A 17,861-nucleotide genomic window follows, 5' to 3' on the forward strand; every position below is an offset into this window, starting at 1 on the left:
CTGGGAAAAATATAAAAATCGATTTCCAAACTGTTTAACCCAATTTTATGATTTTTGAGCATTTATTCTATTAAAAATTGAAATAAATAGAAAACAGTTTCCAAAATTATCCAAAATTTTTATTTAACTGTTATTATACATAAATAGGCTGGGAAAATATAAAAGATATTTTTCAGTGGGTATTTCTATTTTACCTTGCTTTCTCCCCTTAAATAATCATTAATTGAAGAATAAATAATAAACAGTTAAAATAAATTACCAAAAATTTTTGTAACATCATTTACAGTGTAAGTAATATGGTAAAAATACCAAATGTGGTTTTCATATTGTATAATCCGGTTTTCGGTATTTATGTGTATTTAAGTGTATTTAAGTGTATTTAACCTTAGAAAATAGGGGAAAAATAGTATACAGTAGATAAAAATCATCAAAGTTGTTATGTAACCTTCTACAGTACAACATGACGTTCTGGTAAAATTTCATGGATTTTAGATAATCAGAACTGTTTTTCCTTTTTCTAGGCCATTATAATTACCAAAAATTGAGAAAAATAGGAAGGCATGATGAAAAACTCTGAAATTATTTTTCTGAGTTTCCCACCACAGGTAAGAGCTGAGAAAATTGTTAGATACAATTTTCACACTTCCTAAAGTGGTTTTGTGATTTATTATACCCAAACAAAAAGAAAATAGAAAATCACACTAAAAATCAACATAAATCGATGAAATTTAATTAGAGGTCCTGATTCACCATAGGTGTTATGCACGAATTTATTCCGGATTTATAGACCTCTGGAAGTATTCTATATGATTTATTGCCCTATTTTATTGCATTAATTATAATAATTCGAGAAAAATGAATTATCTTCTGGAAATTTACAGAGCATCTTATTTTGTGGATGAGAATTTGGTAAAAATCGGATGTGGTCATAAAATGAGTTTTAGATATTTATTTGGAAATAAATCTTTCATTAACATATTTGAAAGCTTTTTAACAACTTTGATCATCAAGCATCTAAGCTAGAAGATCATCACATGCATGTTGTTTTGAAGACCATTCATGAGTTTGAAATATTCAAAAATCATTTTCGATAGAAAACTTTGGATGCATGTGGTGATTTTTTACCCAAAACTTTTATAAAAGGGCATTATGTTGATTTTGACTTAGATTTTGGTCCTTGGATTTCACCATTAACAACATGCATGTTGTTTTTGGGTGAAATCCTACCACCATAATCATCAAAACCGTGAGTTTGTGTGTGTGTATGTTTATGTGTTCATGATCGTTCATTAGAATGGTGTAGAAGAACAAAGAAATGCAAGAAAATCCATGAAAACTTGAAGGAAAATGAAAGGAAATCGTGTTCTACCTTAATGAACACCATTAGATGATGAATATTTTGAGTATCTTGAGTGTTCTTGGACATGTTGGCTGTAAAATTCATGGTTCATAGTGGGAGGAAGAGAGAAAATGTGTGTGAGAGTGTGAGAGAGAAATGAGAGAAAATGAGGGAAGATGGAGTGTGAGAGAGAAGAAGAATCATTTTGTGTTGGGAAGAGGAGAGGCATCTTGGGAGGTGGGAGTGTGACTTTGGAGTGGAGAGAGGGTCTCCCTCTTTTAAATTTTATAAAATTATAACTTTATTTTATAAAAATATCAAGTTTTTATAAAATATGCACCTTATTTTAATTTTCATTCACAAAACCTTGATTTTTTTTTGCATAGAAATAAGGTTAAATACTAATGACTTAAATTTTATTTTTCTTAAATGCATTCTCATAATTTTTATTATTATAAGATCATATTATAAGTTTCATAATTATTTTTATAGAAGTTTTTAACGTTAAAGTTTATAAATATGAGTTTTTAGGGCATTTAGGGTTTTTGAGAGTTTGTAAGTCTTTGGATATCAAGATTAATTAATTTTTGAGACTTCAAAGTATTTTAGAGTTTCATAACTCTTATTCAAGTTAGAAATAATGTTTGTAATATTTTTTTTCGGTTTATTGGCATTCTATGTAATGATTCCAAGATTCAAGAGAAATTGAGGAATCAAGTATACTAGTCTTACTCTTCAACTTTGACTTAAGTTTCTATGAGACTCTGACCTAACTTTTACTTCTAGGTCAAGTACATGATGTGTGTATATGATTCATGAAATGGTATTCAAGTCAAAGAGTGACCCTAATATAGATAGTCACTAAAGGTAAGTAGTAGTAAAATTCACATATCAATGTGAAATTTAAGTACACTATCCATTGATTCTAATTATTTCTAAGTTTCTAGTAGGTTATAACTTAGCTTCTAGTTACTAAGTCTAGTACGTGTAGTGCCTATATGTGCAACTAAGTCTAGTCAAATCTAGAACCAACTCGAATTTTGACGGTTGTCACATCGTTGGGATGTGGGACTAGAGTAGAATTACACATTTTATTATCCACCCCGCCTTGATTATATCATAACGTGTATGAGCTAAGTTTTCATGTATAATAATGTTGGATAAGGTGTCTAAGTCCATAACTATTTCGGGCTTGTACTTGTCCCGATCCGGCATGGTCCATTTGGGTTGCATGGCACCATGCAATTGGATAGACTAAATGAGAGAAATAACACTTGGAGATTATTAATATATTATAAGTTCTAATATATTAATAATATTATTTGATTAGTTGATCAAAGAATTAATTTGGAATTAATTAAGTGATCAAAGGATAACTAATTAAATATATGGGTTGATTATGTAAATCATCCATATCTTGTATAGTGGGCTAAGAGGCTCCATGGATTATCAAGTTGGGTTCTACCCATAGGATGCTCCATGGATGCTCCATGGGAGTTACAAACCCATGGGTCATGGAAATGAAGAGTCATGACACATTAGGGTTTACATGGTGTAACCCTAGATGTGCCAACACTATATAAAGATCCCATTCTCCACCAAAATCGGCTAGACATAAGAAACTAGAGGGCTTGGCCGATTTTGAGAAGTGTGTGTTATCTCAAGAGTCTTTCCAAAAGCATTTGGTGTTGTGTGAAGCATTTGAGGCATCACACTTGGGGTGCTAGGCTCACAAGGTTTCAAGGAACACAAGCAACAACAAGGTAAGTTATTCTATCTATGATTCAAGTTAAAAATTGTTCCCCATGTATGCTAGATAGGAATATAACCTTGGAATTCAACTTTGCATGATAATTAGACAAACATAGATCCAATGTTATTAGGGTTGCATGTACACTTAGGAAGTGTTAGAATGCTCATAACCCGTCAGTGGTATCAGAGCCTAGGCTTGTTTGTTTGTTATTTGTGCTTAAAAGTTGAAGAAAGTCGAAATTTCTGCTGTCTGACTGATGGACTCGGCGAGTCCATGGGGAGGACTCGTCGAGTTCATGTGTATCTTCAACCTACTCGGCGAGTAGGTTTATGCACTCGGCGAGTAGGGTCGACAGAGTGCAGAATTTCGACTTGAGTTGCTGGAAATGGATTAGAATCATTACCCTAAAATGTTTTGGTACTTGAAAACTTGTTTTAGAAGGTGTAATGTCTTTTCTAACTCATTTACAACAACTAGTTATCAAAATTACAAAGATTAAATGTGATTTTGATTCTTGAAAGTGTTCATATTCATATTCTTGTTCTTATGATGTTTAGATGATCATAGGAATTATTTGTAACCTATGTGGTAGATTAATTCATGATCATAATGTGTTTTAATGGAGTCCATAACTTGTCCTCAAGTTATGGAAAACCAAAAGTCTCTTGGATTAAAAACCATTAAAAGAACACAAGAGTTAGAAAAATGAAAAGTCCTCATTTTATTACTCTATTAAACTCATAAGTTACAAGAAATGAAAAGTTTTGAAAGTTGACAAAACTTGCCCTCAAGTTTTGGAACAAGTAAAGTTAAGTTAAAACTTTAGTTCCAACCCCTAGAATTTTAAAAGTTAAAATTCAACCCTTATACTTATATTATTATGATTTAATAATTATATATATATGTATAAGAACAAAGTCGTCTTACCGCTAGTACGCCTCATTCACGAAGCCGGTCTATAAGGTGGGTATAAGGTTGTTGCCTATAAAATGGTGACTTAATGGGTGTCCACTCTCACCCACCGCTTGCTTGATCGGTGGAGGGTCGTTAGCCGAACGGGTAAGACAAGGACTTATTAATTCTCATTCAAAGTATGATGAATATTATAAAGTAACTAAATGTTTTATTAAATTCCCAATCTTAGTTACTTTAGGAAAAATGTGAATAAGGTGCTATTCCATGAAATTACACTTTACACTTTGATTAAGTCGTTGGTGGAGCGTGTGTGGTTAACCGGCACACTAACTTGGACTTAACAAGGTAGGTAAAGGGTGACTTAGGGTTTATTATAGTATCGATGGAGCGTGTGTGGTTAACCGGCACATCGATTGAGTGATAAACTTTAAGAGTACCAAGTGATTTGCATGGTTACTTCACACCTCGTTTTGTGATCCTCGGTATCCCAGTCACAAAACTTGGAGGGCACACTCGAGATTGAAACATGCCTTTGAAAAGTTCATTGAATCTCAAAGAATCTAGGAATTTCTAAGAACCACTCAAAAAAAACCTAATACTAAAATATTGCGGTTTTCGTGGTGGAAATTGGTGAATCGTCATTCACCTACCTTTCAAATATGATATAGCTTAGATTACGGCATACCTCTTCTAAGTTATATTATATTGTGATTGGATCCTAGCCTTAATATTACATTTGGGTGTTTTATTAAGGACTCTCTTATATCTAAACTAATCTTGTCCTCCTTCCTTCAGATGTCTTTCAACAATGCTTCTGGCTCTAATCCTAATGGCTCCTTTACCCTTATGAACTTGTGTGGGAAAGTCACCTTTGATGGATCCAACTTCAATGAGTGGATCAGAAACATCAGGATGATTACCCGCTACGAGGACAAAGAATATGTCCTTGACAAGGAGCTTAAGGAGATTGATGAGTCCACTGCAACTCCTCAGGAGATCGCTGAATTTCGGGCACATGAAAGGGATGCTACGAAAGTGGCTTGCATCATGATGGCCACGATGACAGCGGAACTCCAAAAGTCTTATGAGGATTTCTACCCTTATGACATGCACCAAGATTTGATGGAAAGATACCATCAAAGTGCACGACAAGAGAGGTATGAGATCATCTGCTCCATGATAACAACCATGATGAAGGACGGGGAATCCGTCACGAGCCACATGCAGAAAATGCAAAGGTATGTGGATCGTTTGCTGAAGCTTAATGTGAACTTCCCGGAGGATCTTGCAATAGATATTATTTTGCATTCCTTACCATCGTGCTATGATCAATTCCGCATGACATATCACATGAACAAGGATGAAGTCACCATCAACAAACTTCAGGGACTTCTCAAGACCGCAGAATCAGGTCTTAAGGGGAAGTCGGTTGCTATCACTCCTACTCAAAACTCTACTCCGGTTTTGGCAATCGGGAAGAATCGATGGAGGAAGAGAAAGAGATCTTCGAAGGGTACCAAGGCTCGAACCCTTGATGGCTCTTCTTCAATTGGAACCAAGAAAGGTTTCATTACTCCTTCTTCTGACCCAAAAGAGGCTGAATGCTTCTATTGCCATGAAAAAGCTCATTGGAAGCGGAACTGCCCAAAATACCAACAAGATGTGAAGGATGGGAAAGTTAAACCCAACCATGCAGGTATTTACACTATCATTTCTAATAACTCACCCCATTCTAATTCTTGGGTCCTTGATACCGGTTGTGGTATTCATATTTGTTGTGACTTGCAGGGACTAAGAAGAAGTGAGGATGTGGAGCAAGGAAGGATAAACTTGATCATGGGGAATAGGAAAGCTATACCTGTTACCAAGATTGGAGTTTATACTTTATCGCTAAGTAGTGGGTTTAGTTTAGATCTGAATAAGTGTTGTTATTCGCCAGGAATGGCAAGAAATATTATTTCCTTTTATGCTTTGTACAAACAAGGGTTTACCTTTTCATTTAATAATGAAGTTGGTTCTATTGATGCTTTCTTTAATAATGTTCTTTATTTTAAAGCATTACCTTGTGATGGTGTGTATGAAGCTGTATCTGTTGTTGATAACTTAGGAAATAATGTTTTGTGTATTGATTCTACTAATAATAACTTGGATAAAGCATCTTTATGGCATTGTCGTCTTGGACATATAAGCAAGAAACGCATAGGCCAACTCCAAAAGGATGGAGTCTTGGAGTCGTTTGACCTAAAGTCAGATGATAGTTGCGAATCATGCTTACTTGGAAAAATGACAAAGTCACCCTTCACAGGTTCGTGTGAGAGGGGTGAAGGTTTGTTGGACCTTATACACACGGATGTGTGTGGACCATTCAAACATGCCACAAGGGATGCTAATCGTTATTATTTGACTTTTACTGATGATTATAGTAGATATGGATATGTCTACTTGATCAAGCATAAGTCAGAGACTTTCGAGAGGTTTAAGGAATTTAAACAGGAAGTCGAGAATCAATTGGGCAAGAACATTAAGATGCTTCGATCCGATCATGGTGGTGAGTATCTTAGTTCAGAGTTCCTCGACTATCTAAGGGAATGTGGGATAGTCTCACAATTGACACCTCCCAGGACACCACAGTTGAATGGTGTGGCTGAGAGGCGTAATCGAACCTTGTTAGATATGGTTCGTTCCATGATGAGTCGAGCTACGCTACCAATCTCATTCTGGGGGTATGCCTTAGAGACTGCCGCCCATATTCTTAATCTAGTCCCTACAAAGAAAGTTGCCAAAACTCCTCACGAGATGTGGACTGGTAAAGTACCTAAACTAGACCACATCAAGATTTGGGGTTGCGAGGCTTTCGTGAGACGCGAGACTCATGATAAGCTCGAACCTCGAAGCGAGAGGTGTATTTTCATCGGTTACCCACAGCGATCCTTTGGTTACCTCTTCTACAGACCTAGTGACAATGTGGTCTTTGTAGCAAGAAGAGGAGTCTTTCGAGAGAGAGAATTTATAAGCCAAGGAGACAGTGGGAGGCAAATTGATCTTGAAGAAATTCAAGAATCAAGCGGTGAAGGAACTTCAAACTCTAGCCCTCAACTTGAGGAGGAAACTCCTGTTGAGCCAATTGACAAATATGTACCTCTGAGACGTTCCACGAGAGTTAGGAGTGCACCTGAGCATTACTATGGATTCCATATTACTGCAGAAGGTGAGACACTTATTAGTGATGAAACACTAGTAAGTCAAGATGACCCTAACAGCTACGAGGAAGCCATGGTAGGCCCCGAGTCTGCAAAATGGAAAGAGGCTATGGATAGCGAGATACAATCCATGTATGACAATCAAGTTTGGAACTTGGTTGAAAATGTACCAGGTCGTAAGACAGTAGGGTGCAAATGGGTCTTCAAGAAGAAGACCGACATGGATGGTAAAGTACACACTTATAAGGCTAGACTGGTTGCAAAGGGCTTCTCTCAAATTCCTGGAGTGGATTATGATGAGACCTTTTCTCCGGTAGCCAAGATTAAGTCTATTCGGGTTCTGTTAGCCATAGCTGCATTTCATGACTATGAAATATGGAAGATGGATGTCAAAACCGCTTTCCTTAATGGAAAGTTGGCTGAAGATGTTTACATGAGTCAGCCAGAGGGTTTTGTCAGCAACGAGTACCCTAATAGAGTGTGTAAGCTTGAGAAATCCATTTATGGATTGAAGCAAGCACCTCGCAGATGGAATCTTTGCTTTGATGAAAAGGTCAAGGAATTTGGCTTTTCTAGGAGTGAAGATGAATCTTGTGTGTATGTCAAGGCTAGTGGGAGTATAGTTAGCTCTTTGGTATTGTATGTGGATGACATACTACTCATAGGAAACGACATTCCAACTCTGCAGGAAGTAAAGTCCTGGCTTGGGAAGTGTTTCGCTATGAAGGACCTTGGTGAAGCTGCCTATATTCTAGGGATAAGAATCTTGAGAGATCGGAGTAAAAGACTAATTGGACTTAGTCAGAGTACCTACTTGGATAAGGTGCTGAAGAGATTTAGCATGCAGGATTCCAAGAAAGGAGAGTTACCCATCCAGAGTAACACCAGATTGAGTAAGACACAAAGCCCTAGCACTGAGGCTGAGATAGCAGAAATGAGTCGAACACCTTACGCTTCGGCTGTAGGATCGATCATGTATGCTATGACGTGTACTCGACCCGATGTAGCTTTTGCCTTGAGCATGGTTAGCAGGTATCAGGCGAACCCTGGCAAGGCACACTGGACTGCGGTAAAGAATATCCTCAAGTACCTACGGAGGACTAAGGACTGGGTTCTTACCCTCGGTGGGAGTGATGACTTGAGAGTTGTAGGGTATAGTGATGCTAGCTTCCAGACTGATAGGGATAATATCCGCTCTCAGTCGGGCTGGGTCTTTACCCTAAACGGAGGAGCAATTTCTTGGAAGAGTTCCAAGCAAGAGACAGTGGCAGATTCTACTTGTGAATCAGAGTATATTGCAGCTAGCGAGGCAGCAAAGGAGGCGATATGGCTGAAGAACTTCATTGGAGACCTTGGAGTTGTACCAGCTATTAAAGAGCCAATGGAAATTTTCTGTGATAGTGAAAGTGCTGTTGCCTTAGCCAAGGAACCAAGGGATCATGGGAGATCCAGACACATCGACAGAAAATACCATTTCATTAGACATCGGATCGAAGAAGGACACCTCGTGGCAAAGAGGGTATCATCAGATGAGAATCCGGCAGATCCCCTCACAAAGGGACTGACTCGGGTTAAGCATCTTCAGCATGCTCGGAGCATACGGCTGAAGGATGATATTAGATTTAGTAGTTAGATAATCTCGAAATTTGTAAAGTGTAATTGACATTTGATGATGAATAAAAGTATTTTATTTATGAGTAAAGTGTTGCTATCTCTTGTCGATCGTTTACTATATTTCTTTTGCATGTTTTGACTTCCAGAATAATTTTGTTTGGTATAACATATTATTCAAACCTCCACAGTCGGTCATATGTTGGAAGTAGATATGAATCAAGACTGTCATGTTTGGTTGTAGAGGTCTTGGACAAGGCTACAACAATCATGAGTGCTCATAAGTTCTGAGCATTGGACACAACCCACGCTCACTGGAATCACTTCATGGAATTTTGTCTCGAGTGATCGTGAGACGGTAATATCATATAAGTCTTCAAACCTAGAGATATGATTTGTTACTTACAAGTTGGTTATGCATTGACTGTACGAAACCGCATTGGTAACTCGATGTTATAAAACGTACTTTTGTGTATAATTCAATGAGTGGTAGAACAAACATATGAGTCGAAGTTTATCTGTTCCTTCTTGGATTAGAAGCTGATATCTGGGCCCCTCGATGATTTTGTTTTGACCCATGTACCGGGCCCGGTCAGAACTAAGTTGATGTGTTCAATTAAGTTCTATGTCAAACAAATCGGAAATCGGGAAACAAATGCTGGACAATAAGCAAGACATGTTCCATGTATTTGTCTGGCTGATATCTAGAACAGAGGATTATATGATCACTTATCTTAAATGGCGTATCATCATCTTCTCAGTTCCGAGAGACCTTGAAAGAGCTACGATTGCCGGTCGGTTCCTGAAGTACTAGAGATATAGTTATTAGACTTATCCAAGTGGGAGACTGTTGGATAAGGTGTCTAAGTCCATAACTATTTCGGGCTTGTACTTGACCCGACCCGGCATGGTCCATTTGGGTTGCATGGCACCATGCAATTGGATAGACTAAATGAGAGAAATAACACTTGGAGATTATTAATATATTATAAGTTCTAATATATTAATAATATTATTTGATTAGTTGATCAAAGAATTAATTTGGAATTAATTAAGTGATCAAAGGATAACTAATTAAATATATGGGTTGATTATGTAAATCATCCATATCTTGTATAGTGGGCTAAGAGGCTCCATGGATTATCAAGTTGGGTTCTACCCATAGGATGCTCCATGGATGCTCCATGGGAGTTACAAACCCATGGGTCATGGAAATGAAGAGTCATGACACATTAGGGTTTACATGGTGTAACCCTAGATGTGCCAACACTATATAAAGATCCCATTCTCCACCAAAATCGGCTAGACATAAGAAACTAGAGGGCTTGGCCGATTTTGAGAAGTGTGTGTTATCTCAAGAGTCTTTCCAAAAGCATTTGGTGTTGTGTGAAGCATTTGAGGCATCACACTTGGGGTGCTAGGCTCACAAGGTTTCAAGGAACACAAGCAACAACAAGGTAAGTTATTCTATCTATGATTCAAGTTAAAAATTGTTCCCCATGTATGCTAGATAGGAATATAACCTTGGAATTCAACTTTGCACGATAATTAGACAAACATAGATCCAAGGTTATTAGGGTTGCATGTACACTTAGGAAGTGTTAGAATGCTCATAACCCGTCAAATAACTCCTCTCTTGGCCTGAATCAAAATGATACAAGAAACGTCTGGACAGTTTAACGACTACTCAACAACACAATGAAAAGACCAAGCTTCTCACCTTTGGGAGCTCTAGTCTTATTCTTCAAGAAGACAGAATCCAGAGTGTGCGATCATACCAGCACTAATGCACCGGATCCCATCAGAACTCCGCAGTTAAGCGTGCATGGGCGAGAGTAGTACTAGTATGGGTGACATTTGGGAAGTCCTCGTGGCGCAAACAGGACTTCCATTAGAAATCATCACTCTCTTCCTCGCATAGATGAATCAGTTGACCAACCGCAAGGAACGATGTACCTTTCCGAAATGGACCTAAGATCCGAATATCACCAGTTCCGAGTGTTAGTGAAGGATGTTCTGAGAACAATCTTCCTAACTCGATACGGACACTACGAGCCCGTAGTGTTACCACTCGGATAGGACCAATACGCCCGTAGTATTCATGAACTTCATAAATAGGTAAGAAGGAAATCATAATGAGCATTTACAACAAACCCTGGAGACATTGCGATCAGAGAAGCTTTACGCCAAGTTCTCTAAATACGAGTTTTAGATTTGAGGAGTCGAATTCCCGAAGCACACTATTAGTGATGTGGGAATTTTGAGGACCCTTCCAATAATCAAAACCATTGAGAATTTGTCAACACCAAAGATATCGACGAGATTTCGCCAAATTCTAGGTCTCGTTGATCTACCGTCGTAAGTTCATTCGGAACTCCTCGCGAAATTACGGAATCCCTTACGACTTTGACTTAGAAGGGAGTGGCCCTTGACTGAGAAGAGAAGCAGGAGGGAGAAACGTTGGAATCCCAAGTGAGACAAAATCCTTTTGGAAGCCTCACTCTGGGAAGACTTGATACGCTTCGGAAAGCGTGGTAAGCCAAATCCATAATAGTTAGGACCCCCGAGATTCTTGCCAAAATCGGTCCTGTAACTCACAAACCCAACCTACACCACGAACTCAGTAACGTACATTTTACCCTTCACATCTCGAACTTGAAAACGTACCTTCACATTTATATGTATGGTATTTTGGGGTTACTTACTGGCTCCGGCTGATCGTACCTCCGCGTCCTCCTTTACCCATTTTGAAAGCCATTTTAAATTCTCTATTGAAAATACTCCTTGACTTGAGACTAGAGTCACACGAGTGTTCCTCCAATTCACTCAAACCAAGGCTATGATATCAACTTGTAACGACCGAAAAATTCCAACCAATTTAAATTTTTCAAAAACAACCCGATTCCATTAAAGTTATTACAAAAAGGTTTTCAAGATAATTTATTTAAAGTATTCTCAGAATCACATCACATGTAAACATGAGGAGCAGTACGATCACGCCTTCGCCTTGCCACGGTCTCCTGAAGAACCTGAAAAACATTAAACCACAACTGTAAGCCCGAAAGCTTAGTGAGATATCCCCAAAATACCAACCACATATACCATACCCGCATAACATGCCATAACATATCTGATCACAGAACAGCCATGCACTTCGGGTCTATTGTGTGACTGGTCCGCCGCACCGGCCAACAGTCCACCTGGCCCACCCTCCGAGTCTAGCCACATACATCGAGTCTGCAGTGTGATTGGTCCGCCCGCACCGGGCCTTCAATCCACCTGATCCACTCTCTGAGTCTACAGTATGACTGGTCCGCCCGCACCGGGCCATCAGTCGCCCTGGTCCACTCTCCGAGCCTCGGCATGTCTGGTCCATCCTCTTGGGGCCTATAGCCTATCCGGACCGCTCGTTGGGCCTTCGGGACAACCGGTCCGCCCTGGGTATCTTGGCCTACAGCACAAAGCAGGACCCGCCTCAACCCAACCCCAGTCCAATCAACCATGTGCACATAAACATACAATCATATATCAATTCACAATCAACAAGCCGATCTAACAGATCACATAACATATCATCATCCTAACCAGGATATCGACCTAACCGGTTACTAGCGTAGCATCACCCTACATATCAGGATACTGACCTCAACCAGGTCTCTAACATATACCATCCTAGCTACCAGGATGCAAACATATCAAGCGATAACATAACACAAATACCCGGATCTCAATCCGATAAAAGGATGGCCTTGGTGCCTTAGACCCTGTTGATATAGTGAGGATAACTCACCTCGAAACTGCCGACTGAACAGATAACCCATGCTGCTCCGACCACTGATAAGATCTTCACCACTCGCCAACCACCAAAACACTGAACTCAAAACAATATCCAACAATTACCAAAATGTCCCTGGAGAATAACTGGTCAACCCTTGGCCAAAGTCAAAGTCAACCCTTGACTGACTCTACTCGCCGAGTCAACCCGAAGACTCGCCGAGTCCCTATGCTCAGAATTTCCCCAATCCTTGACTCAACTCGCCGAGTCACCCCAAGACTCGCCGAGTCCAACAACTCACCGAGTCACCCCTTGACTCACCGATTCATGGCTCAACCAGAAAGGATTGGGACACTTTGACAAGACTCGCCGACTCCAAGAACAGACTCGTCGAGTCTAAGGCTATCTTCAACCTACTCGCTGAGTTGTTCTTCCGACTCGTCGAGTTCCAGGCCATCTTCATCCAACTCGCCGAGTTTCAACGTATCTTCAAGCAACTCGCCGAATCCACCCATGTGACTCGCCGAGTACCACCGGGTCTGAATCCATACAGAGGCTTTCCAAGCCATGCAGATGATCCAAACCATAGATCTACCCCTCCTAAGGCCACCCATCACGTAAAGTGGCAAATTTTATGTGAATCCAAAGGGATCTAGGCATTTTCACTCTAGGGTTTGGGTTTGGGACAAGATAGCTCCTTCAATCACTCACAAACAGGGACTTTTATGCATTCTAACCCTTCTCCATTCTAGATCTGAGGTAGCAACCTCAGATCTAACCTCTAAGCTCTAATACACTAAAGGATAAGATCTCTAACACCTCCAAAAATGATGAATCAAGATAAAAGCAGCTCAAACAATGAAATAATACCTCAAAAAGGAAGCTCCAAGAGAAGATTAACCCGAATCCTTGCAAAGCCCTTTGATCCAAGCCTCTTCTCCTTCAAGATTTCTTCAACAACCACCTCTCCAAGCCTCCAAATGCACTTTGATCCTCTCACACACAATAACTAGGGTTTCTGGACTTATCAGAGAGTAGAGAGGCTGGGGGAAAGGATGTTATGTTCTTTATATAGGGCTCATCCTCCGGATTTAGGGTTTCCTCCACTCAGCGCTTACTCGTCGAGTCCATCCACTGACTCGCCGAGTCGGCCACTTAACACGCAACCAAGTCACGACCGTACTCGCCGAGTCCACACATGGACTCGCCGAGTTCCCCCTTCCAAATTTACTCTTTAGCCCTTCAACTTAACTCTTGATATTCCGGGATGTTACAATTCTCCCCCACTTAAATTTGGCTTCGTCCTCGAAGCCTGCAATAACTCAACTCTTAGAAATATTCCCACAACGCGCCACCAGGCATTAACCCAACCAGATTCCTCAAAACACAACCATAGAACCAGAACTCACTTTCTCCTTCCTTACGGTGTCCTGACCACCGTCTCAAGCCGGCCACCAACTTTACCCTCTGATAACCCCACTTAACAACTGAGTACTACTCATGAAGCAACACTGCTCCAAATCGCAACCATCACTCGACCCATATGAGCTAGAAAATAACCGAGCACCACCGGATTCCTGATCCGAGTCCAACTCTAACCATTCCGCTGACAGATAGACACATTCTTCAGAGCAACTCCCATAAGTTCTCCGCTTGCAATCACATACACATGCTGAACTAGCTCTAGCACCCTCGGGTTGGGAAAATCCGTTACACTGATGACATTTCCAAACATCCCCCAGGATGAACCACTACTACATACATAATTCCTTGATCAGAATCAAACTGAGAGCCCAAGACTCCCTCCCTGCATCCCTTCCAAGCCTCTTGGCTCTACACCCGCGGAATTCCTTCCGCAACCTCAGCAGACATCGCAAACCGAATGTGATTCCATTCCACTGCCGCAAACACGCTGCTCAATGAGCATACTTGGATCACTCTAGTCATAACTCTGCTCTGCCGTTTTCACTTCCGTGAATTCGCACTCCCTCTCGGAGTTACACTCCTCTCTCTTTCCTTACCAAGGAAAACCACTTGGCTGCCTTGACACTACCACAAGTGCCATGGCGCTCGCCCAATGCTACACCACTCCTTCATAGCGTATCTGCTATCCATCCAACACACATGCTCTGAATCTGCTTGCAAGGACTCTCGAGTCCATGCACCATCTCCACTAATCAAGATTAATACTCGGGGCCAGACCTTCACATCGCAACAAACTCAATCCATTTCCTCGAACCGATCTATCAATACCTGCAGAGTCTTCAGCATGACTGGACCGCCTTAACACGCCTTCAGCCAATCTAGACCACTCCCAGAACCTTCAGCCAATCTGGACCGCCCTCCAGTGCCTTCAGTCTGGCTGGACCGTTCTCCGAGCCTTCGGCCTGATTGGTACGCCTACCGACCTTCAGTCTATCCAGACCGCTCAACTAACATTCATCATTCCAAGCTATCTCTCTGGGAAGCCCTCCCATGCATACTGTTCTAGCCCTCTAGGGGTTCCGAACTTTATCTCCATCACACATAATCGATCCCGGCCTGATCCCAGGCCCTTCACAATCAAATGCACTAGGTCTGTATCCCGCCCTGCATGCCTGACACTTACTCCTACCAGCCTACACTCTGGATTGACAAAACACTGCTGAATCCCAAACAGCTAAGCAACCTCACATGCTCATCGATCTTCCGGAGAATTTTCCAATTCTACCCCACTTAGGGCACTGACTATTAACCACCTGTCGCTATCACCGACCTCCCAGAACAACCCTACACAAAACCAACACTTACACACGGACTGATTCCCACTAGCACTAGCAACCTTCACAAAATCACATTTCCACACTGATCATCCTGCTCGAAAGAAGCTCAATCTGCAGCTAACCACTCCTCAAAAAGCATATGCTACCAGGCATTCCGATCAACGCCTGATTCCACTAATAACCCTCATGAATAATAACCAATGAAATTTCCATACAATAATCCATAACCAAACCATAACCCTCAAAAACAACGAATACCGAACTGAAAACCACACACAGATAGTAGCACATAATCAATACTCCACAATAATCACAAGATAACAAGACATCAAGAAAGAAACATACCCGCAGCTGCATCCGGCACTGCTCTGACCTCCTCTGCTGTAAGCTGAAAAGCACGACCCTGAGCCCTTGAGGGCTCCGCTCCACCCTGACCTCCACCCGTGATCCTCAAAGTGGCCGGTGCTAGAGCCTGCACCGGTCCTGCAGCAAGCTGTGGACAGTTGACACTCAAATGTCCAGCCTGATGACAATGATAACAAATTCTCAAATCCCGAACAGGCGCTGACTGCCGACAATCCCTCACATAGTGCCCCTCTTTTCCGCACTTGCGGCATGCACCACCGGACCTGCAAACTCCGGTGTGACCCCTCCCACACTTCCCACAAGCGTGGCTGCTCTGATCTCCCACCCTAGAATCAACGGTCGTGGACCGTTTCGGCGCCGGATGCGACTGCAGCGGAGCCTGCCTCAGCTCATGCAACTGCAACTCAATCTCTAACTCACGCCGCCTAGCGGCCTCCTGCAACTCCAACAAGGTCTCGCACCTCTGCGTAGACACAAACTGTCTGATATCCCTCTTGAGCATGCTCAGATATCGAGACATTTGAGCCTGCTCCGAAGTGAACTCAGGGCAGAACATCGCCCTCTCAGTAAACATCCTGGTGATCTCAATCACCGACTCCGAACCCTGCTTCAGCTCCAGGAACTCCTGAGTCAATCTCTCTTTCCCAACCCGCGGAACATAACGAGTGTTGAACATCTCTCTGAACTGATCCCATGAAACCGCAGCCCTCTGCGCATCCGAATACGACCCGTGGTCAATCTCCACCAATCCTTCGCCCCGAGCCTTAACAAGTTCAAAGCACATCTCACCCTCTGATCAGCAGGGCATGAACACGTGAAGAAACACCCCTCCACGTCCGATAACCATCTCATAGCAACAATCGGGTCCTGAACTCCATCAAAGGTGGGAGGCTTCGTATTATCGAAGTCTCGATACTGAAAACCCCGACTGTCACACCCCCAAACCGATAACGGCGGAATACGTTTCGGGGTGGATGACGTAGTGTACGGTATCATCACAATTGTATAATAGTAAAAACAAGAAACATACCACCATTACATTTACATAGTGAATTTAATTACAAGTGTGTTTTGTAATGTTTAACAATCACCCAAAAGTAAATCAAAATAAGAGATGGGTCTTGTGTGCTCCACCTTCTCCAAAAATGTTGTGTCTGTACCTGTCTATCTTTGACCTGAAGATACAAGTTATTTTGAAAACGAATATCAGCATAAAGCTGGTGAGTTCATAAGAGTTTAGTGTGAGTTTTTGTATACAAAGCATTAGTGCGAAAAATGTGTCATTTATATTCATAAGTAGTAGAAACTAAAAAAAAATCCCATATTTTCCAGAAATACATTGTAAGTGAAAATCTGTTAAAAGTATGCATCCTTCCCTTTTGAAAACAGTTTATTGTAAAAGTATATTAGCAAATTTCCAATAGTAATGTGATAGAATAGGTTGAGCCTGTAATCATTGATAGAGGTGCAAGCTTCGTTTAGTGATAGATACTTACATACTTCGGGGTATAGTTTAGCGTTTAGTGTAATATTTTAGTGTAGTTATAGCGTATTCCTTGTATATTACTAATAGTGAGGATAATAGAGGATCCCATGACCTTCCCAGTCATGCACAGTATAGTGAAGTAGTGGCATCCCTGGGCCTGCATGGCGCGGACTGAGATTAACAGTCGGGATGTAATATCGTCTGCCCCGTATAGATCTATACATGTAGTGTCGTCTTCCTGCCGGAAAACTTCGGGCGTAGTGGGTAGCGAATAGAGTATCTCGTAGGGGGTTAGTGTATTATGCTTTGTTTAGTGTTTTCTTTTCTGTTATAGTGTAGAAATCTTTTAGTATTGATCATAGTGTATTCTCTTACTAGTGTATTGTCTAGTAATAGTGAGTATTATAGTGTAGAGAGTAGTGACTTTATCGAGTAGTAGCAGTAGCAACATTAACTATACCTATTATAGTTATCTTAGTGTGGATGGTTCTTGACATGTTATTGATTTTAGTATTTTAGTGAAAAGAGAAATATTTGTATCCCATACTAATATACAAGTTATATAACTAAGAAATCAACGACAGTCGGACAGATAACTACTACCCTAAGCCCACAATCAAACAAGAACAGGAAATAAGGCGAGATATCGGTCCT

General features: G+C 40.9%; 1 non-coding gene across 1 annotated transcript; it reads left to right on the forward strand.

The window, feature by feature from the left end:
* The first annotated feature begins 10,582 nt into the window (after positions 1-10,582).
* LOC145096542 (5S ribosomal RNA) lies at positions 10,583-10,700 on the forward strand. Its single transcript, XR_013703933.1, has one exon. It is a non-coding gene; the product is annotated as a 5S ribosomal RNA (ribosomal RNA).
* Positions 10,701-17,861: the final 7,161 nt, after the last annotated feature.

The sequence above is a fragment of the Lactuca serriola genome, chromosome 3, assembly GCF_051521515.1.
Source record: "Lactuca serriola cultivar US96UC23 chromosome 3, Lser_US96UC23_V15, whole genome shotgun sequence".
NCBI classification, from domain to species: Eukaryota; Viridiplantae; Streptophyta; class Magnoliopsida; order Asterales; family Asteraceae; genus Lactuca; species Lactuca serriola.